This window comes from Hippopotamus amphibius, chromosome 1 (genome assembly GCF_030028045.1).
Source record: "Hippopotamus amphibius kiboko isolate mHipAmp2 chromosome 1, mHipAmp2.hap2, whole genome shotgun sequence".
NCBI classification, from domain to species: Eukaryota; Metazoa; Chordata; class Mammalia; order Artiodactyla; family Hippopotamidae; genus Hippopotamus; species Hippopotamus amphibius.
The window spans coordinates 215,226,516-215,253,364 of record NC_080186.1 but is presented as its reverse complement, the minus strand read 5'-3'; the positions used below and the strand labels follow the sequence as shown (position 1 = coordinate 215,253,364).

At 42.4% G+C, this 26,849-nt stretch overlaps 1 pseudogene; it reads left to right on the top strand.

Moving 5' to 3' along the window:
- Positions 1–24,717: 24,717 nt before the first annotated feature.
- LOC130856403 (T-complex protein 1 subunit zeta-like) lies at positions 24,718–26,456 on the top strand (annotated as a pseudogene).
- The last annotated feature ends 393 nt before the right edge of the window (positions 26,457–26,849 follow it).

Below are 26,849 nucleotides of genomic sequence, written 5' to 3'. Positions count from 1 at the left end.
TAGTTGTGGCACGGGGGCTCAATAGTTGTGGCTTGCAGGGTCTAGAGCACAGCCTCAGTAGTTGTGGCCCATGGGCTTACTTGCTCCATGGCATGTGGGATCTTCCCAGATTAGGGCTCGAACCCGTGTCCCCAGCATTGGCAGGCGGATTCTTAACCACTGCGCCACCAGGGAAGCCCCAAGGCTAACATATTTAAATGGCGTTACCACTGATGATGAAGCATTGGCAAAGGAGGCCTCTCTCTCAGTTTTTCTTTTCATAATAATTAACACTAATATTTTGACATGCAGATGACACAAAACTAGAAGAAAAAGCTTATAGATTCAAAGGCAAAATTTGTATTCAAAAACATCTAGCTAGGCTGGAAAAAAGGATCCATTCTAACAAGAAGGCATTTTCACAGGTGTTAATGTAAAGCCCTACACTTAGATACAAAAAATTAACTGCTGAAGTATAGAGGTAGAACATCCTATCAAGAACAAGAAGACTAGTTTAGGGCTTTTGTTGCCCACAAGTTCAGTAGAAGTGAACAGTGAGCTAGGGCTGCCCTAAAAGCTAAGGTAATTTTAGGTCCACTCTCAGAGCAAAGAGGGCAACTACTCTGCAGGGTACCCAAATGAACCCAAAACGCAAATCTGGTAATCAGAAATGTGGATGAGCTGCCGCCAAAGGATTCCCCCAGAAAGTCTAAGCAAATGTATCTCTAAAGTTTTACATATAAACTTTGTGTTTAATGGATTTTTAACATATACTGAATTTTCCAGAAATGCAACTACTATGTACAGTTTTGTCTGCAACTATGCCAAGAGTCACTCATCACCCTGGAAAATCACATCGCGGACCACAGCACAGCTAGTGGTTTTGAAGTCCCCCCACAACACCTCCAACAGTCCGCATGCACAGCTGTCACCCCAGGACATCCTATATATGAGCAAGTACACTTATTTAGGCCTTATTTCAAAAAGTCGGTGACAAAGATAAAGGGTCAAGAACAACCAATTGAACAGTTTTCTCTTAAATTACAATGTATGTATTTGTTATAAAATGGGGCAAGCATTTAACTACTTTATAGTTGTCACGATAGAAAAATGCATATTTTTTACATGTTTGATTTGTTATTATTTTTTTCGGTTAGAGTCAGGTCATGGTGTGTTTCCTCCCTTTCTTCCTATCTGTTCTTTCACTTGTTTGTCTTCTTTTTCTTTCTTTCTTTGTTAACGATGTGTTTCAATAGGTGATATAATCCAAGACTTTCATTGCAGGATGGTAAAAGAGGTATTACAACATACTTGTTATAAAAGGAGGGTTGCTGGCAAGGAACACAGTTGAGAATCGCAGCTCCCCCACCCGCGTCCTCCAGTATAACGTTTCCAACATCTTCCAGAAAGTGTTCAACGTCGCCTCGCTCTTAGAAGAAGGTCCAACACTGGTTTGTGTGGAGTGGTCTGAGCTCCTCCGGAACAAGATGGGAAAACAAAAACAAACACCCGGCCTCCCCCGGGGGCCCAGGTTCCTACGCCTGTACCCTCACCGGGCGCAGGTGGCCCCTGGGAGGCCCAGCGCCTCCCCGCACACTGTGGGAAAGCTTCGCTACTGGCCCTCGGCCCCAAACCCAGCCCCAGGGCGCCCTCCCCAGCCACGGCCCCGTGAATAGGGCCGCGGTGGCCCCTGACTTCTTCTTAATATTTTTTAAAAGAAAAAAAAAATGTATATCATTACTCAGCTCAGCTCAGTCACCAGGCAAACTGTGTTTAATAAATTAGCTTAATCTATTCCGCAAGTGGTTTGTGAGTGCAGTGTTTCCTCCAGTTAAGGAAAACATTTATATTCTCTCTTGGCCCTGCGTTCCTGGGCTCCCCGAGTCACTCCCTGGGGGCGGGCGCAGGGGGCGATCCCGAGCGGGTGGCTTTCCGCACGGGCCCCGCCTCGAGCCCCAGGGAGGGAGGCCGGAAGGGCAGTTGGTGGCCTCGTGGCTTTGTCCCCATCAGGCCCCGGGCAGCAGCCCGAGGAGCTGGTACCCACCCGCGGCCCGGCTCCCCACCTCCGCCCCCACCCGGAGCACATCCCACTTCTCCAAAGGGGCCTCTTTAACTGCTCCCCATGAAACAATAATTCATTATGTCACCAGGAGGCAAGAAAGGGAGTGTAAGTGTCTTGATGGGATTAGAGGAAACCCCCGCAGAGGTGATTTAGGGGCCGTGATAATTCGTTTAATAGGGGCCTGGGGCAAATTGCTAGACAGGGAAATGGAACTGAACCAGCCCAGAAAGGGCGCCCGGCAAGGCTGTGTGGGAGAGCTGGCTTCATTAGCAATATTTAAGAGATTTCATTTAAGAATGAGTCATAAAATGCAGTACTATTTTATCCACCTGGTTTGGTGGCCTTTAGCTTCTCTCTGCATGAATATTAAATTTGAAATGGCACTACAGCAACACATTTTGGAAAGTGTTCTTTGGGCTGTTATTTGTATGGTTGGTTTAGTTTCTCGTTTGTTAACCTTTTAAAATGAATATCATTGAAAATGGATAACTGTACAACCAGAACTCAAAAAGATTAGGAGGAATCTAATGCTTTAGAATAGGTTGTTACTAAACTGGGTAAAGGATTTAAGTTTTTATTGATCAGAACACAAAAGGCATAGAGAGTGAGTCAGTAAATGGCAAATTACTTTGACAATTCCCAATTTTCATGCAGATTTGGTGAAGCTGCCCCATTCAAAGCCACCACCCGCAGCTTGGATGAGACCACAAAGCAGGGAACACAGATGGGACTTGCCCACAGACACTATGAAAAGTCAAACACGCTTCAGGAAAATACTTCCAAAGAGTGTTTTCTTGGACAGTTAAGATTCCCTTTTGTTTCCAAGGGGCAAAGACAAACTCTAGTTTGATCATAAAGCTATTTCCTTCCAATGTGGATTTTTATCTTGTAGGAGCAGGGGTGGGAGTAGGGTTACTTGGAATTTTACAAACCCAAAGAAGTTTAAATGTGGAAACAGCAGTAGTGGTTCCAATTACAACTATAAGGGGGAAAAATTCTCTTTTGGTGTGCATCTTCCTGTTTGGTGTCAATCGCCACTTTACAGCACGTATCTGCCACTAAACTGAGAGTCGTAGCTGGGAAACATTTTAGCCAGCATACAGCCTTCCCTCCATGGTGTCCTACACATTTGTGTAGCCTAATGCTGGTCTGTCCAAAAATCTTATATTTGCAAAATAAAACATTAACTTTGATCCCTCCTTTTTAAAAAATAAAAATAACTCTCCCAGATATGCTGCATCCATTTTTTTTTTTTTTTTAAATCACAGCTGCATTCAGTTATTTTCACAAAACAACTGGCGGGTCTCTATTCACAGAGCTGCTTTAGCCACACAGGGTACACACGATGCATAATTAATATGTACTTTAAAAGACTTTCTTAATCAAGAAAGACATTAACTACATGTAAAATTATTCACTTACCTCTATTGGTTTGTGCAATTTCCCACAATGACAGTAGAAGTGGTAGCTAAATATATTTTTATATATAGCAAAACTTTGCAAATGCCTTTTGTAAGGTGTGCCTGGGAAGGTGTTCCTTCTGCTTATATTCCACCACCTCCAGGTAAAGATGCTGTGTTTTACAGTGTTGTAAACCACTTTGCAATATAGTGAAAGCATCTATTTCAAATAAAATAAAGGTGACTACGGTACTATACAGTCAGTCTCTGGACAAAGGCAAGCATCCTTTAAGCCTGGTGAGTTCCCTCAGAGCCTCTTCCCTGGTCCTCAGACTTCTCTTTTCTCAGAGCTTCCCTTTAGGGAGAAGCAGCTAGCACCTGCCAGTCACAGCCCTGGTCAACACTGGGCCAAGTTTTGAGAAGGTAGCTTCTCTTTGACGTAAGAGCTTTCATCCTTTCCTTTCTCCTGTGAAAAGTCATTCCAAGCCTAACCAAGGGAGCCGCCCCCAAAAGAAATCTGTCTGCAACATCTATGTTTGCTTTTCAGAGATAGGATTTTGTTGCCAGTTAGAAAGCCAGAAAGCAAAGAAGCTCTGAGAGATGAGTATGGTATGCACACATACCCAAACGGTTGACTCTTGGAGTAACTGACAGTGTTTAAATGACATCACAGGTTTAAAGTTCCAAGCACAGTAAACACATCAGACAGGTTGTGTTGGGAGCCCAGTGTGTGCAGATGCAGGAGCTGCAAGTGCAGGGACTGTTCCCTGCTTTCCCAGAGTCCAGCATCCAAACACAGGGTGTGGTATCAGCAGCCGCAAAGTCACATCCTTGTCAACAGAGAGGACAGAAATATGGCTTTGTGCACATAACCAAATATCCTAGAGGACTGGGGTACTGGTATACTTAAAAAATATTTGAAAACATTTTAAACCAACAAAGCTGGGAGCTGGGTGGGCAAAGGAGTATAAATACTTTTAAAACCCCAATATTTCTAATAATAAATTCCAGGTTTTTTTTTTTTCATTACAAAAAATAAAGGTGAAGAAAATGCATAACCAAGTTACCTTCTCTTTTAAAATAATAATATTTAAAATACTAAATACTATTTCTGAGGGTCACCGAATTTTTAAGAAGAAAAATACCTTCACATGAATGAACCAGAAGAACTAGCGCTCACAGACAGCATACAGGCCTCTGCAACACTTCCCTGCCCCCCATTCAGAGCAACCAGGGACACCGAGTCCATTACAAACCACAGGAGATCACTGCTTTGGAAATCTGAAACAACTGCATTTCAATAATGTGGGTGAAATACAGCAAATTTCATTACAATACGCTTATACTATAAATTGGCCCCAGTTTTGTGAAAAGTACTTTGGTAATAGTATCAAAAGCCTTAAAAATGTTTACTTCATTTAATCTAGTAATTCTGTCTCTGGGACTAGTTGCTGGGGAGATCATCTGAAATGGAAACAGAGATGTAGGTAAAGAGATCTTTATCTTTTACATTTATAATAGAAAAAAAACAGAAACCACACAAACATCCAATAACAGAAAATCGTGAGGTAAATTATGACATCCTGCAATGAAATTTAATAAATGCATATTCAATTTTATACATATAGGATGTTCTGAACTGTGTCAAACAAAACAGAGGAAAGAATGTTAATAGGATTTTCTCTGAGTGGTGGTAATATGTGGGGTTTTTCTCAAAATTTTGTAAGTTTTCTAAAATGAGGATGTATTACTTTTATAATATGCATCTTTTAATATATCATGTCAATTTTATACATGCACATATATAAAATTCATTAATTCCTTCAATATTTATGATATGATATGGCGACAGGCCAAACCGAAATCTCAGAATCAAAATAAAACTGAAATCAGTTAATTAGAGATATTTTCCCCTTAAATAACCACATGAAAACAAATTAACATATATTTCTTTATTCATGTCAAGCAACGCATATCTACATGTTTTCTTCTCTATCTAGTAAATAAATTTCATATTTAGTTATCTCTGTGATTTTCTTTTGTGGGCATAGGAAGGTAGAAAACATTCCATGTTTTAGTAGAAAAATCAGGTGATAAGTCCACGTTCCATCCTGATCACCTGCAGCTCACCCTTGGCACCCAGGGTACACATATTTATTTATTATTTACACAAACAACAGCACATGGCAAATTTGCAAGGACAGCCCTGCTCTCAGGCCATTGTATTATCTGCAAAAATCTGTTTTCAGCAGCAGACTATCTATAAATTTGACCCTTAGCTCGCTCACTCTCTCTCTTTTATTTTTTTAACTAGGTCAAGTGGCTGTCCCTGTAGCACCATCAGTATATTCAATAAAAATCAAGTATATCCTGTGTTTGAAACATACATTATAAATAGATGTATAGATGGAGCAGATATTGAGAAAAGAAATGGTAAAGATTATGAATATTAAGATTTATATTAATCTATAAGCCTATTAAAGTACAGTAAAACCTGTCCTTCAGACCACCTTTTTAAAGATATCACCTCCCTGATGGGACCACTAAATTTCGGGCCAAATTATTTTCCCATAAAGAACAATGAAAAGAAAATGATTATATTAAGACTACTTCTACTATGGTTTCTTTTCATTGTTCCGCCAAAAATGATTCCAAACAGTAAAATAACATTGATTTTGACCTTGTTAATGAACCTGAAGAACTTCATGTACTACTCAAACACCGATTTCCATTTTTAACAGGAAAAAAAATGGACCCTCTGCCTCACATTGTCGACAACACCAGCAGCAGGTAGGGATCATTTCATTGATATTTGGCAGATGTAGCTTATCTTGATATCGCTAATGTTCCGTAAGGTTTGTCATGTGGATTTTTCTTCGTGCCAAAAGCTGGAGATGATTGTGTGATTTGTAAAATATTGAAGAAGCCTTCAAACCGAGAGGTTTATTTCATTTCTTTTCGGTTACAAAGATTCTCACATACAATATTACTGAAGCGATTTTCAGTTTTCCAAAATGCCACTCTCTCCAACGGAACAGCTTTCTCTCCTTTGGCCTTGCAAGGACTCCCCATGGCTTTGATTGGCTTTTCTTCCAAACAAAAATGCCATGCGATCCACACTCCCGTGAGCCCCCCACGAGGTGGGCCCTGGTTCTCTTAATCAGGTTCTTCTTCAGCTCACTCATGTCAGCCAGAAACGCCAGAGGCCCTACCCATCCTCGCGTCGGACTCCAAAGCCTGTTCCCTCACTGTTTAACTCTCTGGAATTGCTTTTCTTTGCAGCCTCCAAGAACACAACACTACGGGTTTTTCAGGTCTCCTCAAAGTCTGTCTATTTAAATAGGACTTCTTTTTTCAATGGATATCAAGAAGGATTAGTCAGATGTAGATATTCTTTCAATTACTCATGTGTGCAAGGAACACATCTTAAAATTCTCCAATGAAAGGTATGCGCGTGAGTAACAACTGCACAATGTTCTGGCCCCTTTGGGAGGCTTCACTGGACCCCAGAGTCTTGGAGGGCAGGAACCATGTCCTGTGCGTGTACCTGAGCCCAGCCCAGTGCCTGCCATCATCAACTGCCAGTAAGCCACTATGGATCTGAGCTGCCAGTCACGCCATTCCAGTCTTGTCCTGTTCTTTAGCTAAAGGTCACTGCACCATCCTCAGCTCAGAATCACAGAATCTTGGTGCTGAAAGGAGACTGGGAGCATACTGGTCCAGCCCAGCCTTTTCATCTCAGAGATGGAGTTACTGAGGTCTCCAGGGAAGAGATGTCTTAAGTGGTGTCAATACACAGCCACAAAACTTGTGGATGAAAATCATAGGTGTCTGTTTCTGTTCCTAAAAAGAAGGGGTCCATGATTTTTTGTTAAGATATTTTAGCTGATAGCTTAGAGTAGTAAGCAGCCAGCTGTGTGGTTTGAGCTCAAAAATAAACTATAAACATTCACAACTTAATCCTTCAAATACTGGAATGTCAGCACCATAAAGTTTCTTTTTTTCATGCAGGATTTATTTTTCTCAGTTGGAGATGGAGACAGTGAGTGAGATGTGGCATCTAGTCACCCAGATTTGAATTCCAGCTCCACTGTTTGCCAGCTGTGTGACCATGGCCAAGTCATTTATCTTCTCTCTGGGACTCAGCTTCCTCATCTGTAAAATGGGCATAATAATACCATTAGCCTACCATGGCCATGTGAAAAGCAAAGGAGAGAATCCATGTCAATGCACTGTGTGAGGCAAAGTAAGTGCTTTGTTGGCTGAGAAATGAATTTCAAAGCTATGGCCGTGCATATAAAGAAAAGAAAGCACAGATAAAGAGGAATGCATGCACGCATTTCAACTTAGATATTTCCCTCTCTCTTTGGAGCAAGCTAACTGGATGATCAGATGTGGATGAAACATGAACACCTGGGTGTAAACCCAACTGGAGCCCCAGGGAACCCCATCAACTCTTCCCACAGTCGCCTTTCCACAGCCACTGTGTCCCTTCCCCAGGGGGATGTGGAGCTGGAGAACTAAGCCTGGTTTTCTCTTTCTCTCGCCTCCCCAGACCCAACCCCACCCCTGTGAGAGACCCTAAGGAAGCTCAGGCCTTTGAAAACATGGACAAGAATACCCCAGACTCCTAAGAAGAATATGACAGCTTGCTTTCTGTTCTTTCAGTGACAGTCTCCTCGCCACTCCCAGACCTACACGAGGTGGTGAGGACGTCCTCTCCTTCCTCTGATTCATTTTACTGGCGGTTAACAGACCATAGTCCTCCCCCGGAGCCTAACATCTGTTCTCACCCTGTCAGTTTTCTCCTTTTCCCCCCAAACCTGCAAATAAAACATGCAGCTTTAGCTTCTTGCATCAAGAAGCAGGGTAGAAAAACCAAGGGCATCATTTTTGTCCCACTTTTGCTGTTTCTATGGGGACAAGGCAGGCTTATTTTGCATATTCACTGCGAAGATAGACAGTGCTCGGCTATGAACACCTGTTATTCTGGACTGAAATTTGCCTTTCTCTGACACTGAAAAGACATTTTGCATTTTCACATACTCACTCAACAAACATTTATTGAGTGGTGATTATGTGCCAAGCCCTGTGCTAGAGCTAAAGAAGTGAACAAGGATGTGCCCTCCTTCTCAGGTGCAGCCCACTCTGTGTTTCTGGAGATGTCCTCTTGCTCTTTCTTTTTTTAAATAAATTTATTTATTTATTTATTTTATTGGCTGTGTTGGGTCTTTGTTGCTGCACACGGACTTTCTCTAGTTGCAGTGAGCGGGGGCTACTCTTCATTGTGGTGCGTGGGCTTCTCATTGCGGTGGCCTTTCTTGTTGCAGAGCACTGGCTCTAGGCACATGGGCTTCAGTAGTTGCAGCACATGGGCTCCAGTAGTTACGGCATATGGGCTCAATAGTTGTGGCGCACGGGCTTAGTTGTTCCACGGCATGTGGGATCTTCCTGGGGCAGGGCTTGAACCCGTGTCCCCTGCATTGGCAGGCAGATTCTTACCCACTGGGCCACCTAGGAAGTCACTCTTGCTCTTTTTTTGCACTTACTTAGTACTCACAGCAGCCAAAGCGTCTTCCCTCACCAGAGCGGAGAACTGACACAGCACCGGGTACTTACTCGAGGGACAGGAAATAGTCATGAAATCACAGATGATCTTAGAACTGATGACTGTACAGGACCACTGAGTCCCACCCCTGCATTGAACCACAGAGGAACCAGAGGCCTAGGAAGTTAAGTGGCCCGTCTCATCTGTCTTGAGTGGTTTAGGGCTGTTCAGAGGCCTAGGGTTGTCTCAGAAAATGGCTTGATGTCCTTTCCAGTCTGGAGATTCCAGGCAGACCAGAAAGAACGCTGGTGACCTGGCCAAGCAGCCCTCTGGAGAGCCCAAGAATCGGAAGCCATGTGAGCCGCCGCGGGTTCGTGCCATCGCCGGTGTTTGCCTTCGTCACCACTATCAGCATCAGACTCATTCACTGCTTTGCTAAGTGCTTTGGGATTTCTCAAGTATAAAAGGTGCTATATAAAATCAATCACAGGAAACTCTGCTGCTGGCAGCTCAGAACAGCTACAGTAAGCGGTGTCCACTCAATCAATAGTCCCTCACCGAGAAGGGGAAAGAATACCATTAAAAAGATCTGCTCTTAGAAAAACTTCCCTCAAGGAAGAAAAAAAAATCCTACCTTACGAGAGTATTCAGAAAGCACACAATATATTGCTCCTCCACGAACAATATTAAACATGATGGGAAAAGTTGCTTATTGCTTGGTGCATACTTTGGCATTCATTTTAGCCATGCAAGAACACAAACTGATACACACTGTGTCTGAGAAACCTGTAGGCCCCATGCAGGAAATGCCTATTGGATTTTAAAATCCAGCTGTAACATGAAAATGGAATTAGCGCTCCGGCACCAGGGTAGAAAAAAGTGATTTCTAAAAATCGTTTGCCAAAGGACAATATGCATGTTTGGAATCTAGTATACCTCATCTGCCTTTAATTAATGTTTAAACATAAGGAAAATATGTAGATGTGTAACATTTTAGGACGTTACTTAAGTGGGCTCCTTGCACCATCCTGAAAGAATATTGATTTGGGATATTTTGAGTTTTCATTTTACATCAGAAGGTGAAAACAGCAAATAAAATAAAAGTATGTTACTATAGGACTTCCTCGGTGGCGGAGTGGTTAAGAATCTGCCTGCCAATACAGGGGACATGGGTTCGAGCCCTGCCCTGGGAAGATTCCACATGCCACGGAGCAACCGAGCCCCTGCGCTACAGCTATTGAGCCTGTGTTCCAGAGCCCCTGAGCCACAACTATTGAGCCCATGTGCTGCAACTATTGAAGCCCAACTATGTGGCCCGTGCTCCACAACAAGAGAAGCCACTACAATGAGGAGCTTGTGCACCACAATGAAGAGTAACCCCCACTCGCAGCAACTAGAGAAAGCCCGTGTGCAGCAACGAAGACCCAACGCAGCCAATAAATAAATGAAATAAATTAATTAATTTAAAAAAAGTAAGTTACTATATATACGAACTCATGGTATTTTTTAAATGATAATTTAAGCAGGTGAGAAAATTAGGGAGAGGCTATCTTATGGTATTTTTAGTCCACAAATTATTTTTTGTTAATTAAAGAAAAGTATTGTAGTAGAGTGAGAACCTTAAAAGCAAACAGTAACTTTATATGGAGTATAATCTATAAAAATATTGAATCACTATGCTGCACACCTGAAACGAATATAGTATTGTTACATCAACTACAATTCAATAAAAAATTAAATAAAAACAAAAATAAATACATTGAAAAAGGAATAGAAGTCTGCTTTCATAACCTAAGAATATAAAAAACCATACGTTATTACTGTATTTAAAGCAGAACACTGGGGGGGAAAGGCAAATAGGGACAACCACTGAAGTTCTCATGAACAAGTGCATTTAGGAAGAAAGCCGTTGAAGAGTTTGCCTAATGAAGTACTCCTGTGGTCTGAAGGAGTATTTTAAATCAGTCATCAGTGTCTCTTCAAGTCTTTTCCTCAAACTGTAATATTAGAGTTCAAATTGCTCGAGCATAAGTGATTAAAAACCTCACATTTACAAGAAAATGTGTAGGTCCTCCAGTCTAAGCATTTAAAATTCTAGAGTGATGAAAGCTCCCGGGGTGGGGGAGGGGGGCTGCTAGATGCTGTCTTGGAGGGCTCAGACCTCACCTTAAGAACTATGTGCCCAGTCCCTTGGTGGCAGATTAGGGAACTGCAATACATTCTGTTCGATGGTGACTTGCCCAAGGTCCCCCCGCTAGGTGGCTGTAGGGTCTGGACCGTCCATGACCCATATCTCCCACGGGCTGCCCAGTAGCACTCTTTCCCCTTCAGCACCTGGTCCTTCCCTACAGAATAGTTTTGGAACTGAAAAAACTTCCCGAATTGTTCACCCCGAACAAATGCTCCCTTCGTGGAGGTAATTCCAGAGGCGTCCCTCCCTCTTCCTTCCTTTTACAGATTTCTGTGAAATCATTTCAGTCTACAAAGGTGGAATCAAGTTTAATCGGTTTATTGCATGAAAGTGCCCAGGGATAGGCCTACTACTGGTTATTTTGATGATTGGTTTTGAAATTCTCTGGAACTCGGGTAGGGGTAGGGGCGGGGAAGGTGTGTGGACTGGGTCAGTGTGCATCAAAGTTCAGACTCTGGGCTCAGAGCTCCATTGGTGGTCCTGACTTTAGATTTCAGCAACTTCCTTAAGTGAATATACTTCCTAGTGTCTGAACACTATGTCAGAAATTTCAGATTAGATCTAGATTTAAAAAGTCACTTCCAAAATTCTGGGAGACTTGTTTTTTCTTGGTTGACGTAATCTTATTTTGGTTTACCCAACTCTCATAACCTAGCCACACCAGTGGGGCAGAGGCTTAATAATTCAGACATATCCTGAAGTTTAAATCCCAAAGGCAATCACTGAAACTCCAAGAGATATTCATACACAAATACATCTAACTCTTCAGCAGATTTACTTAAAAGCCTACCAAATAGTCTCTTTCTTTCTATAATCAAGATTGTTCCTTATAAAAAAAGACTACAAAAAAAAAAAAAAAAAAGATCGTTCCTGGGGGAGAAAAAAGATGGCGGCGAAGTAGAGGGACGTGGAATCCATCCCTCTCCACAGATGCATTGGGAATGCACCAAAAGACGAAATAATTCCCACAGAGAACCAACTGAACACCAGCAGACGACCTCGCACACCAGAGGGGACCACAGGGAGCCCGATATAACCGGCATTTATCCAGAAGAAATTACTAGAGGTACTGAGAATTATTTGGCTATAATTATTTTTGTCATGAGATTATTCATAATAGCCAAAATTTGGATATATACTTAATCTAGGAATGTGTTACATAAGTTATGTTGACTCTATTTTATAGTATACATGCAGCCATTAAAGTTCAAATTTTCTCATATTTAAAAAAAAAAAAAAGATTGTTCCTAATTACCCATCATACTAGGACCAGGGGAAAGCCATGGAAAAGTATGATAAACTATATTCTATCTGGAGTTTTGTCCTATTTCCTCCATGAAATATCTCATCAAGTAATGATGAAATCAACTTCTTGAAGTCTTAGTTGCCACCCTGTTGCAATTGAAGGAGAAGGTAAAAAGCCAAAAACCAGAAAAAGCAGGCAATAAAGAAGGCAGAAAACTGGAAGGGAAATAGTAAAACCTCAACTACAAGTAACTGAGATATGCCAACTCTTTCAAATACTGAAAACTTCTTTAAAATTTTAATTATTTCACAAAATTTCCAGATAAGTGAGCACACACCCATTTTCAATTACTTTAAATCAATAATTTAAAAAAATCAGTTTTTATGTGCCAGAAAAGTTTTAATATTTAAATGTTTAATGCGCAAAAAACATTGACAAGGTATGACAAAAACATTTGATAGTTTCTCATATATTTACAATATTTATGGCTTGATTGGAATAATGATATATATGAGGAATATTTGGAAGATTTCAGTGTGTGTGTAATATTGAGTAAGACGTTTAAGCTTTCTGGGCCTCAGTTTTCCCATCTGCAAATAAGGCTGTTTAAAGGGCTTGATGGTCTCTAAACTTCCTTCCAGGTTAGGCGTCTACAAATAAGATTTACAATGTGTCATCATTAGGATGAACAAAGTGTTTCCTGTGTGATTTTTCCTCAGAAAACTCAATATCTACTTGTGACACTTTGGTGTTTTAAGTATTGTTGCTCTAAGGAGGATCATTAACTTAAATTTTATGCTCTAGTCAGCAGCTTGAATGGACTTGGAGTTCAGCACCTGGATTAAAAATACATTGGATTCATCCAACATGTTGTTAATGAAATGGAGTTGGGATTTCCCCACTGCAGATCCAGCTTCATGATTTTTTAACAGTAAGTGGATTAAAAGAAATCTCAGTGTTTGCAACTTCCAGAACAATTTCTGCCATCCTTCTCCCCATACTTGAGGCAATGAATGGGCTTTCAGCAGCCAGTTATCGATATCTCCAATCATGAAAATTTATCTCATTCTATTATTCCAAATGTGCAGATAGTCAGATCACCATTTTCTGAAAATGCATTAAATTGAGTGGTACAGAAGGCTGGCTGTGGCAACGAAAAAGGCAATTTTGTACAACTCAGGGAGACCCACAGTCAGGTCACAACTCTTTCATGGCTTCACTATAAAAAGCTCACCCTCTAAAAGGGAAGGCTCTCATGATGCAAGAGACATAAGAAGGAGCTGCACCAAAGTACATTATATTGTGACACAAAAAGCATAAATCATGTGTGTATGAAAATCATAAGCCCTAAGCTTTAGAGAGAGTTGTGCAATTGACAATCAAATGGAGCTTAAAAGGAATTATGAGGTTTTCAACTAAAGTCTTGAAATAAAGAAAGTAATATTTTACAGCAAAAATTTGCAAATGTCAAGTTTAAATCATAAGACTTTGCACCATTGAGTTACTAGCTAGTTCTATAGCTTCTTCAATCCTTAACACAGGGAAAGACCAACTTTCATGCTCAATAAAACTTAAGAACTTTAGAAATACATTTAGGAACATAATTCATGTATTTGTGGCTTTTCCCCTCCCGAAATGGCTAATTGTAGAAGAAAAATGAGTGAGCATAAGAACTTCTTGGATGGTAACCTCTTCCACCATTTGCTTTGGACTGTTACGAGTTCTTGTGTTTTTTAAATAGGGCTGTCACCAATTTGGTCATTTAAAGAATAACGGAATCTAGGGAATATGAAAGGCTGTCCTCCTTTCCCCCTCAGTACATCTAGCTCTTGCTCTGGAAAACCCCAGAGCAAACTGAGCTCTGCGGCAGCCAACCAACCACCAGCCCCCATGAAAAGCTGGAACCCAGCTGCCCAGTTTGGGTTGCTCCTGTCCAAAGCCGGACAGGTGGCTACCCAGATTGAATCTGTTGTTGGGGGAATGATTTGATTCACAAACAGGGTTATTAAATTTTATATGGAGACAGGCGAAAGTCACAAGATCCTGGAGAGAAAGACCGGATGCACATAAATTTATCTTAATAGCTGTGAATTCGGGAGCATCAAGCAGAAAAAAAAAATTAATGGAAAGGCATTTCACCTCCTCCGTCTGCCTGCTCCCCTCCACTCCCCGGCACATAATATGCCCACACACACATAGATCAACAACTGCCACGGCTCCGTCCAGCTCTTCGCAGGAGGCGTCCAACACATTGATCCGAGCCTGTTTTGACATATAAACTCCAATTTGGCCCCAAGTCACTGCGAGTGGACACTGCCACCAACGGCTCTGACACTAGGTTATTTGTTGTTGCTGCTCGCTGTCCCTGTTTGCACATTAATCCAGTGACAATTAGGTGTCAGCGAGCGTTGTTTCTGCTTAGCTGATAGCCTTGGGCTCTGCGCTTGAAGCCCTAATCAGGAGTGTAAACTCTGCTATATTTCAATTTGGAGAAGCGCTCTTCCGCTAAAAGGCCCCTGGCACTGCGATAAATAAAACGCCTATTTACTCTATTGCCACACTTAGACATCTAATGCACTTACTACCAGCCTCCTAATCATAGCCTACAGTTAAAACCGCCTATAAATCACTCCGTTCTCATCCTGCACATTAGTGAAGCCATTTTCCCCAAACCCCACAATGAGCACTGTTTCCTTTTCTTGTTAGTCAAAAGCTAGATGATTTTTATTAGGTTAAAGACGAGTTCACAGATGGTAAATCGCGTGGAGAGAAATGAGCTGGAGAGTTACACCTAGTCAGCGCGGGACACGGCGCCGGGGCTGGGGGCGGAATCCAGTTCCGCAACCCCGGCGGCGGGGCTCCCGAGCGCGGTTGGATCCAAGCCCCCCCACCCCACCTGCACGCCCACCGGCCGTCGGGGCTCCGCAGCCTCGCCCCCCGGACACCACCAGCACCCTGCGCCCCTCGGCGTGCCCAGCGCAGGCTGCGGCCTGGCCTGGGGACCCCCGCATCCGCGCAGGATGCGCTCGGCCCGGCATCCTCCTCCAAAGTCTGCCAGCACCCCTTAAAAATGTAAAAATAGCCCCATCCCCCTGGATCTCGCCGCGCACGTTTCCCACCAACGCAGCTCAGAGGCGAGAGCCCGGGAGAGGCCCGGCGCGGCGCGGCCCCGGGGGACCCCGCGCAACAAAAGCCCGGCCTGCAGCCCCTGCTCCTCGCCTTCCTTTTCAATTCTCCCCCGATCTCAGGTGGAATTAGGAGGATTAAAGCGGCGAGTAAATGAGGCGAGTGTGCAAAATGACTCCTTTCTGAACCAAACGGCATGCTCCGTGCTGGGGAAATGAGATGCACATTTAAATCTCATCCATCCACCGCCTGCGGCCACCGCCATGTACCTGCCTACTTAGCCCAAGGGTTAATTAATTGAGGCTTCAATGCACTATTGCAAGAGCATTATTGCATTTGATACTCTACATCTGTGATTTAAAACTCTTTCAGTCCCTTGTCAGCAAGGGAGGGTTTTTAACTAGGAAATTAGCATTCAGATAAGGGAACGCTCTATTTGCTTCTGAAAGGAAGGAAATATTAAGGATGCTGGTGCACAAACCGGGCTGTCATATCCCGTCCCATCCTGGAGGGAGCGCGAGGACCCGGCTCCCCGGGGAGCCTCGGCTACTGGGCCCCGGCCTCGTGCAACGGACGCCGGCGCGAGGGGCGGGCAGGTGGGGGCCGCGGCGGCCGGCGGGACCCCACTCCTCGCAGTCACCTACCTGCTGGGACGTGTTTGCCTCTGCAAAGTCCAGTAATATATTTTCTCCCCACTTCCTAGGAGCTGATTCTTCTTAAAATGCATTGCCACGTTACTCAAACGTTGGCTTTCTGACTTCCCTGGGGGGTGGGAGTGGGGGCTCAGAACCGGAAGTAACCCAGTTTCTTAAGGAAGGATGAGAGGTGTACACCGCAACAGAATTTTAATGACACTAAAACAAAATTAGGGACAAGACTGTTAGTGATCATTACCCTTACTATTTTAAGTATTGGATTCAAGAGGTAAACACACTTAAACACACACACTTACAATTCTTCAGCAATTTCAGCAGAATTTCACTACCTGCCCATGTGTGCGCGCGCAGGAGTAACAAACTAAAGAACCACAAAAACAGTGGTTCTGGATCAGAAGTCAGTTAAAATCCTGACACCTAAGTATGCTATAACTTAGGCATAGTTTTCATGCAAAATGGGTGCATCTTTAAGTTCTGGACTCTCAAGCAAAAACTTTGAAAAAGGGAAAAAAAAAAAAAAGGAAAAAAATCACAACCAAAAAACCCTTTGGCACTTGCTGTCTATAAGGTGAACAAATTGCTGGTGGAAAGGAGAATGTTTCTTTTCTTGAGCTCCTCACGGCCAGGTGAATTTGGAAGACTTGGGAATCCTTCATTTGGAAGACACTTTACCAAGTGCAAGGAACTGTAATTTCTTCTCTACTGAAGAACTTTGGGTGAAACAGCATCGCCTACAATGGGATCCAGCTGCGAGGCCCAAGTCAACAATCTGATCTGAACAAAGTTCTTTGGGGTTTCTATTAATCAGGCAAAAAGATTAGGAAGTGGATTTGGTGATGTCTGTGTGACATCTATCACATATTTCTTTCTAATAATGATCCAGTTCTGCCTTTGGGTACTTCTTACTCAATGATTAGTTACCCCAGTAGTTTCCTTTGCAGATGCTAATCATCACCTACTTTGCTCAAATTCTATTTTCTGCATCTTCTTAGCAGCATTTTAAAGAAATCAGAAAAAGCTGGTGAAAAAAAAAAAAGAAAAAGAAAAAGCTGGTGATGGTAACGACAAATAATAGTTGGACTATGTGTTTGCCTTACGGTTTCTTAGCCATTTCCATTCAAACTTTGAGTCACAATGCCAATTTATAAGTTGCTTTGGTCCATTTTGTTCCTAGGCGCCAAGTACTCTAACTTCATTATGTACATAACATTTCAAGTGTTTTACAATACACCCAGTCTGCATAACATTGTCTCATTGGTGGCAGTCACCTTTCTGCTACCACATGCCTAGAGACCAGATACTTTCCATTATTTTAAACCTGTTTGATATAATCCTTTAGAAGTAGGAAAACTAGAGCTCGCTTTTCTGTCAGCTTTGCACCACATTTTTCCTACATTGCTCACACTGGTTCATTCATTCTAGGAAGGCTTTTTCCCCTGACTCCTGGGTGGCCTGCATTGGGGTCTTCCAAATAAAAAGAGCACCACAGGAAGAGCACACAGTGTTTTGGAAGAGAAGAAACACACAAGTAACTCAATAAACTCTGAAAATTGATAAAATGAAATGGTGAAAATTTTGAATCTATGTACTTGACAGCAATACTTTGGGGACATTCAGTGACATCAATCTCCTGAGATTACTTGCTTTCATAACAGAAGGAAAGATCTGAACATTTGGAGTGGCTCACAGGACCAACTGGATGCCACTTGGTATCTGGGAGGATACATGGAGCTGTGTACGGAATGGTTCGATTATGATATACATAATTTGAACATCTTTTATCAGGTTGGATCCAGCAAACTTACACTATGAAACAGACTGTCCCAAATAAGAACATAACGAAACAGAAAATGAAAGTGACATTCTCACTAGGAAACTGATACCCAGACAAAGCTTTCTGCAATAAGGAATGTGAATATCTATGGCTGCAGAGCATAAAACCGGCCACGAGAATGTCTCTAATTGACAAGTCTTTTCCTGTTTCCCTGCCCAAGTCCCCTCTAGCCCCATCTCTCTCCAGGTCCAGCTGGAACTGCTCTTGCTTGTTCCCAAACATAGTGCCAAATGACACCCTCAGCTGTCTACTTTGTAGGGTCAGAGGTAAAAAGAGACATGCTCCTCTTCCCTCAACACCATGACATTCCTGATAGAAGCTAGGACTGTGTGTCCTCTTGTAGCTCCCCCACTGCCCCTTCACCAAGCAAGGCCCCAAACGGGCTCTGCACAAATAACTTGTTGGATCAATTGGTGAAATTCCATTATAACCCAAGGGACCCTCCAGATCTCTGGAATGCAGTTTTGTTGTATTGGGGAAAAAAAAGAATAGCTAAAAAGTGAGCCATAACCTAGGACTGAGAGATAAGTGTACCCTAATGTCTTTGAGATTTGACCTGTAGTGCTCCTGAGGGGCAGCTAGGAGAGAGGATGGCTTGGAAGCCACTTGGAGCTCCGGATTCTTAGAACCGCAGGGAAAGTGGAGCCACAGACTTCCTCACGTGGAATCTGTTGAGCAATGTGATGGTGAAAGTAACTCTTGAAAAGCAGCTAGCCTCAGGCTTTCTTTACATAGAAATACAGGGTTTTTTTGTTTGTGGGGTTTTTTGGTTCTGGTTTTTGTCCTTTGATGGAATTTATTTCTCCAGAAGGAGGCAAAATGGTTAGTCTGGAGAGCTGAGGGTGTTGCTCTGTAACTCATCAATTGTCAGTCTGCTCCAAAGCTGGTGCTTGACCCACCAAGGAACAACAGTACTGCCTTCCTAGGAACCGGTTCTGTGAACCTCTCCTTTTGAACATGGGGCCTTGGCTTCCTCTGACCTGGGATGTACCAGGTGAGACCACAGCTCTTTTGCCAGCCAGAAGACGCTGATGATCCCTTGCCTCTGCTAGCTGGATTGAGAGCGGTGACCCGTTTACCCTGCACGAAAAGTACAGATGAGGGATCCTAACTCATCTCACCCTCCCGTGGATAAAAGGGAAATAATTCTAGCATCTCTTCCTTGGCTACAGATACATACGGGACAGGTAAATTCCAGGAGGTCAGCTCCTAGAAGATCCATCAGTAAAAGCCAGAAGAAAGTAAAAGCAAGAGCCACCTCACATTCCTCTGGATTTCAGTGGGAATGAAATAAAAATAATAAACACAAAGCTAATAGATAAGTAAATATATAAACGTTTCCTGGAAGCAAAGGAACCCCATGCTGAAAGGCTTAAGGAATACTACTTTTTAAAAAGAGAGTTTGATTTTGGTAAACACAGACGGAAGGACGTGTCAGTAGTTTAAGTGAAGGTGATTTCTTCAGAGGGGAGAGGGCAGTTTATTTGCTTTAAAAACGATAAAGATCAAGTTGAAAAGTATCAGATTTTCAATGGGAAAGAAAAGAGCAGCCCTTCAACTCACGGTTTTATCTTTCCTGGTAAAGGAATGCCAACTCACACAGAAGCTTTTGCAGGAGTGCCACACTAAGCAGCACGTGACAAAAGCAGCAGGCCTCTTTGGGGACTCGGGATCTCAAGGTTCTTACCGTTGAGACGATCTGGAAAGAGATGCTTTCACTAGCCACACCCCCAAAGTTGGCCCTGTTAGCAAGTATAATGGGACTTTTTTCAGTTTCATAAAATATCTTGATAACTGGAAAGTGCCAGTTAATGGTAACCTGTTCCAACTATGAATTTCACAAAGATTAATATACCCCTTTAGGTTTCTTAAGATTCTATCAGGAGGCCTCCCCTAGTCTTGGGTGTTTTACAATCTCTGTGGGCACGAAGCTCAACTGAAACTACCATTCAACAGCCTAACTGTCATCTTCATCTTCTCCTGGCATAAAAATACATATTTTTTCCCATAATAAAGATTTTTTATAATAGCAATAAAGTAACTCCAGAGAACATGGTTGCCTTGAGATAGCTTAACTGTGTCTGGTATCTCATAACGCCCTGGGGATACAGCAGGCCCATAATACTCCCTTTTGCTGCCATGTCTTTGCTTAATTAAGGAATAAAGCCAAAAGGTCAATGCTGGAGAAAAATGTAAATCTTCAAAACTTTTCATTCTTGACCCAAACTCTGTGTCATAAAACCTCAGTTATCTCTGTAACAAGCAGCACACCTACCCAGTGAGCTAGGAGATACCAGAATATACATTACATCTTTAAAATATGATTCTGACACCATGAAAATAAATTCCTGACCTCTGGAGTTGGAATTATGATTCTGCCTTCTTAGAGAGAGACCCTCACAAACCATCTGCTCATCCCGGGTGAATGGAAAGGACTAATAGCAGCAGCCATCTACTTAGTCAAACATGATTTGCCACTGTGTTTCATTGCATCAAACACTGTGTTGAGTCTCAAACAGCTAGAAGGCTGCATGAGAAAGTCGAGTCTGTGTGTGGCGGAGAGAGGGGAAATGAATATGTATATTCATCTGTACGGCTTACCCGTGATTCCATTGCTGCTGTGAATACAAAATATGATTTCAGCTCCCCTCGTTTTATTAGTTCACTGGTTACTGTCCATCATAATGAGTGAGGTGGTTTGGGCGTGGGTTTAGTTTACTGGAGCTGCAATCTTCTGCGATGGAAGTTTACAGACTATATCACAGGCGCCACACTGAAAATGGATATTTCTGGCCAACGATATGCATTTTAAAAGGAGACATTCGGTCCCTAAACTGATTTGTTAGAGCTGATACAATGAAATCATAAATTTTTACTTGCCTTCAAGAAAGAGACCCTTCCTATCACATTGAAGGCTATGCTAATTGGAGGGAAAGTGTTATTCCATCATGGAACTAATTATGTGTCATCGGTTTCTCTCTCAGATGACTAAATGGACAGACAGATGCTATGCTGATCAATTAATGTCGTGATAGATCAATCAATTGATATGGAGTTAGATAATATATATTTACGGAAGACAATGATTTATTTATTTTTTCCAGCAGATATGAGAATCCAAATGTGACTTTATTGTACAGATGGGAACAGATGACGGGCAAAGAGGTGCTGTACTCTTGCTGTGAAAAAGAATATTCATCCTTCTTCTTTTGCTTATGTATTCAGCAGACATTATGGCTCAATAAAAATGGGATGTTTAAATATTTGATAAACATGGGTAGAGCAATGCACTGCTAAAACTGCTAGAGTAGCCTGGCAGATTCTCACAGAAACATAAATTAGCCTGTATACAAATGGAACTGTTTGGTAATTCTGGCCTTAAAATTACCTCTTTCTCTCCTCCCTCTCACTTTTTTCTTTTCCATTGTTATCTGACAGGGCTTGGGTTTTCACTGGACGAGTTTCAAACTATGCAAACTGTCGGCTTTACTAACCAAGTTAAATGAATCTCACACTAGTGCCTAGACATTTGCAGGCTTCTCTTAGCTATCATCCAGGGCAAGCAACCAGAGAGGGGTCTAAGCTCTACTGATTTCATATCACAGACACACTTCTTATGTCAGTCTGAGAGTCAAGTGCAGTAAACTCACCGCTAATATGGAAGCCTCCTTGGGCTGGTCTATACCCGAGGTCCATCTTCTGCAGTGAGGGCTGACTCTGCCGTGCTCCAAGGGGAAGGCTGGCCAGGTGCCAGGTTTCAGGACCCCCCCCCCCCCTCCCCAACCCTGGGGCCAGGTAATGGGACCTCTCCCCACCTCCCCCCCTTACCAACATGGACTTTCATTGGGGCAGAAAGAAGCAGCATCTGGCGGACAGAGGGATGCCAAAGAGGGAGGTGCAAGGCTGTCCACAGGGGTTGCCAAATACCAGCATTTTATCTCGATGGGCTCTGGACTTCATGGAGAGAAGAGAGAAACAAAAAACAAAAAGGAACCATTTCCCTCTGTGTGTGTGTGTGTGTGTGTGTGTGTGTGTGTGTGTGTGTGTGTGTTTATATTTTGACAATTGTTTCACCTGGACTCCCTTTCATGATTTGGAAAGTCTGTGTGCTATCAGTGTTTCTGAAATCCAAAAACGGTAAATGAAGCCATGGGATTTATAAAGCAAAATGACTGACATACTTGTCCAAGGTAGGCTCCTATACCAATGGCTTTTAGTAAAATTAGATTAAGAGTAGGATGATAGCAAGGATCACAGAATGTGGAATTCACTCAGCAAACATAGAGGCCATTGGAGAGGTCTGAGTTTATGGAGTTGTCAAACAGATAAATAAATACATTTGCTGAGTACCTGCTACATGCCAGACATGGAACAATGTGTTCTACCTAAGTAAAAGAAGTAGTCATCATACTGAATTTTTATTAAGTAGAAAATGCTATCTAAACCAGGGTTTCTTTCTTTTTTTTTTTTTAATTTATTTTTTATTGGCTGCGTTGGGTCTTCGTTGTGGTGCATGGGTTTCTCGTTGCAGTGTCTTCTCTTGGTTGCGGAGTATGGGCTCTAGGCCTGCGGGCTTCAGTATTTGCAGCATGCGGGCTCTAGAGCTCAGGCTCAGTAGTTGTGGTGCTCGGGCTTAGTTGCTCCGTGGCATGTGGGATCTTCCCGAACCAGGGATTGAAGCCTTGTCCCCTGCATTGACCGGAGGATTCTTAACCACTGCGCTACCAGGGAAGTCCCTAGACCAGGGTTTCTTGAAGTTTGGGGCACTCAGGACATCAGCTTTAGACCAGGATGCAGTTGCCCAGGTTCTGTCCTCCTGGCTGAATCAGGTTGGTGGAGGTAGGGAGGTTCGGGTGAGGTGATATGGGGTGTGGGAAGCACCCCATCATAAAGAAGCATCTCAGGTGCCTCTTACCCACACTGAAGTCTAAGGATGCTGGTCTAAGCCAGCAGGTCTCCCACTAAATGAGAGCAAGATTACCTCTTGCAGTCCGTGTTCTAGCTTTGATTGGTTGCCCAGTATGTTAGTTTCCTATGGCTGCTATAACAAATTACCATAAATTAGTGTTTTAAAACAAGACAAATTTATTCTTGTATAGTTCTGGAGGTCAGAAGTTTCACTGGGCTAGAATTGAAGTGTTGGCAGGGTTGTATTCTGAGGGAATATCTGCTCCTTGCCTTTTCCGGGGGATAGAGCTGCATTCCTCCAATCCTCCACCCTTAAACCTTCTGTGACTCTGCTGCCCTCTGCTTCTGTCACATGGCCTTCTCTCCTATGTCAAATGTCTCTCTGCTGCCCTCTTTTTTGCTTTATGTTTGTTTGTTTGTTTTTTGCTTTTTTGGCCATGCCACATGGCATGTGGGATCTTAGTTCCAGTTCCCCCACCAGGGATCGAACCCATGCCCCCTGCAGTGGAAGCGTGGGGTGTTAACCACTGGACTGCCAGGGAAGGCCCTCTGCTTCCTTCTTATAAGTACACTTGTGATTGCATTTAGGTCCGCTGGGATAATACAGATAATCTCCCCATCTCAAATCCTCAACTGAATCACATCTGCAAAGTCTCTTTTACCATACAAGGCAACCTTCACAGGTTCTAAGGATTACAACATGGATATATTTGGAGGCCATTTTCAGCCTATCATAGGCAGCCTAGTCTTGCCAATTTCTTTTTTAAAGTCAGGTTTACTGAGGTGTAATGTACACACAATATAATTCATCCACTTAAGGTATACAGTTTGATGAGTTTTGACAAGAGTACACAATTGTGTAACTACCACCACAATCAAGATATAGAACATTTCTATTACTTCCCAAAGTTCCCTCGTTCCTTTGTTTTCTATCCCTATAATTTTGCCCTTTGTAGAATATCATATAAGTGGAATCATACAGGATGTGGTCTTTTGTATCTGGATCCTTTTACTTAGTATAATGTTATTAAGATTCATCCATGTTGCTGTGTGTCAATTCATTCCTTTTTTATTGTTGAATCACATTCCATTGATTGGATATACCACAATTTCTGTAACTGTTCACTAGTTAGTGACATCTGGGTTGTTTTTCTCTTTGGGGCAATTTTGAATAAAGGTGCTATAAACATTTGCTTGTAGATCTTTGTGTGGACCTGTTTTCATTTCTAAGTAAATTCCTAGGAGTGGAATTGATGGATTGTGTGATAAGTATGTGGTTAGTATTTTAAGAAAGTGCCGCCCTGTTTTCCAAAGTGGCTGTACGACTTTGCATTCTTACTAGCAAGGTATGAGAAAGTTCTAGTTCCTCACATCCTCACTAACATTTAATATGGTCTTTCTTTTTAATTTTAGCAATTCTACAGGGTGTGTAGTGAGATCTCACTTTAGTTCTAATTTGCATTTCCCCAATACTCAACAGTATTGAACACATTCTCATGAACGGATTGACTATTTGTTTATCCTCTCTGGTGAAGCGTCTTTTCAGTCTTTTTTGCCCATTTTTAATTGTTGGTGGTGGTGGTTTTTGTTTTTTGTTTTTGGTCTGATTATTGAACTGTCAGAGTTCTTTATATACTCTACATACAAGTCCTTTATCAGATGTGATAGGCAAATATTTCCCTTCATCTGTAGCTTATCTTTTCACTTATTAACAACAACTATTTTTCAAGTTGGGAATTGGGATTAAAAATATCCACCTAGGCCTCCCAGCCACGCCGAACCGGCACTGCGTTTTCTGCGCGCCGGGGTCCCTCGTTTTCTTCTGCTGGGTCAGCTATGGCGGCGGTGAAGACCCTGAACCCCAAGGCCGAAGTGGCCCGAGCCCAGGCGGCGCTGGCGGTCAACATCAGCGCGGCCCGAGGGCTGCAGGACGTGCTGAGGACCAACTTGGGGCCTAAGGGCACCCTAAAAATGCTTGTTTTGGTGCTGGAGACATCAAGCTCACTAAAGATGGAAATGTGCTGCTTCACGAAATGCAAATTCAACACCCAACAGCCTCCTTAATAGCCAAAGTAGCAACAGCTCAGGATGACATAACTGGTGATGGTACCACTTCCAATGTCCTAGTCATCGGAGAGCTCCTGAAGCAGGAGGATCTCTACATTTCTGAAGGTCTTCATCCCAGAATAATTACAGAAGGATTTGAAGCTGCAAAGGAAAAGGCACTTCAGTTTTTGGAACAAGTCAAAGTAAGCAAAGAGATGGACAGGGAAACACTGATAGACGTGGCCAGAACATCTCTACGTACTAAAGTTCATGCTGAACTTGCTGATGTCTTAACAGAGGCTGTAGTGGACTCCATTTTAGCCATTAAAAAGCAAGATGAACCTATTGACCTCTTCATGGTTGAGATCATGGAGATGAAACATAAGTTTGAAACCGATACAAGCTTAATCAGAGGTCTTGTTTTGGACCATGGGGCACGGCATCCTGATATGAAAAAGAGAGTAGAAGATGCATACATCCTCACATGCAACGTGCCATTAGAATATGAAAAAACAGAAGTGAATTTTGGCTTTTTTTACAAAAGTGCAGAGGAGAGAGAGAAACTAGTGAAAGCTGAGAGAAAATTCATTGAAGACAGAGTTAAAAAAATAATAGACCTGAAAAAGAAAGTCTGTGGTGATTCAGATAAAGGATTTGTTGTTATTAATCAAAAGGGAATTGACCCCTTTTCTTTAGATGCTCTTGCAAAAGAAGGCATAGTAGCTCTGCGCAGAGCTAAAAGGAGGAATATGGAAAGGCTGACTCTTGCTTGTGGTGGGGTAGCCCTAAATTCTCTTGATGACCTAAATCCTGATTGTTTGGGACATGCAGGACTTGTCTATGAGTATACATTGGGAGAAGAGAGGTTCACCTTTATTGAGAAATGTAATAATCCTCGCTCGGTCACGTTATTGATCAAAGGACCAAATAAGCACACACTTACTCAAATCAAAGATGCAATAAGAGATGGCTTGAGGGCTGTTAAAAATGCTATTGATGATGGCTGTGTAGTTCCAGGTGCTGGTGCAGTGGAAGTAGCAATGACAGAAGCCCTGATTAAATACAAGCCCAGCGTAAAGGGCAGGGCCCAACTTGGAGTTCAAGCATTTGCTGACGTGTTGCTCATTATTCCCAAGGTTCTTGCTCAGCACTCCGGTTTTGACCTTCAGGAAACACTAGTTAAAGTTCAAGCAGAACATTCAGAATCAGGTCAACTTGTGGGTGTGGACTTGAACACAGGTGAGCCAGTGGTCACAGCAGAAGTAGGCATATGGGATAACTATTGGGTAAAGAAACAGCCTCTTCATTCCTGCACTGTGACTGCCACCAGCATTCTCCTGGCTGATGAGATCACGAGGGCTGGAATGTCTTCTCTAAAAGGTTGAATTGAAGCTTCCCTTGTATCATCTGAATCATGAAGACTCTACAGAGTGATCTTAAGAATATGACCATGGAATTTTTGTCCAAGCTTCAAAGGATTTTCTTTACCCATATAAAAAAAGGAGAGAACACTGGCACCTATTCAGGTCCTAAAGTTCTGAAATTATAATTGCAGTATTTTTTAAATTGCACTGCAGTGTACACATACAGCAGGCCATACTTACCCAATAAACAGGATGTTTTGCTCTACCTTCTGTGAGATAAAAATACATGTTAGATAAGCATATGTTATCTACCTTGTTACTAAATATTCCTTGAAAAACAACAAAACAAAACAAAACAAAAACCAAAACAACAACAAAATATCCACCTACACTGAACTCATAATACAAAACTTCAGACAAGGAAGTTTTTAAAAAGTAAAACTAAATTAACTTTTGCATACATTTTTAGACCTTAGTTTTGATCTTAAA